Genomic DNA, 747 nt, shown 5'->3' with positions numbered 1-747 from the left:
GTGTGTGGGAGGGGAGTGTCAGCACTCCCAACCCTTCCAGACCCCCAAACTCCTCCTGCCCCCCAAGAGCTCAGGGCTTGGGTGGGGGACTGAAGGATTTGGGCTTCCAGGGGAAAGCCAAGTCCCCCAGGAACCTTCTCCATGCAGGTGCTGTGCCCCTCACCGTCCTTTTCCTGCTCCTTCCCCTCTTGTTCACCTGCTCTGCTCAAGGGCTGATCCTGAGCCCCACTTCCCTGTCCCTCCAGTGACCCCCACCCTTCCTGGCCCAGGGCACCCTCATCCTCCCTGTCCCGACTCCCACTCACTCCTCACACCTGAGGAGTGGCTCCTGCGTCCTCCTTCTCCTCACAGAGTACAGAGGGTCTCCCCCATTCTCCGCCCTCACAGAACACAGGAGGATCCCCTCCTTCTTCCCTCAGAGATCACAGGAGGATCCCTCCCCATCCTCCCCTCACAGAACACAGGGGATTCCCCCCATTCTTTCTTTAAAGAACACAAGAGGAGCAGTCCATTCTCCCCTCACAGAACACAGTGGGGTCCCTCAATTCTCTCCCCTCAGAGAACACAAGGAAGTCCCCCTTTGTCCCCTCAGAGATCACAGGGGGGCCCTCCCATTCTCTCCCCTCACAGATCACACAACGATCTCCCCATTCTGCCGTCAGAAAAGACAAGCTGATCCCTCCATTCTCTCCCCTCACAAAACACAAGAGGGTTCTCCCATCCTCCTCCCTCCCCTCAGACTCCCCC

This window comes from Corvus brachyrhynchos, unplaced genomic scaffold (assembly GCF_000691975.1).
Source record: "Corvus brachyrhynchos isolate BGI_N302 unplaced genomic scaffold, ASM69197v1 scaffold1720, whole genome shotgun sequence".
NCBI lineage: Eukaryota > Metazoa > Chordata > Aves > Passeriformes > Corvidae > Corvus > Corvus brachyrhynchos.
The sequence above is the reverse complement of the archived record's forward strand: the minus strand, read 5'-3'. Positions refer to the sequence as shown.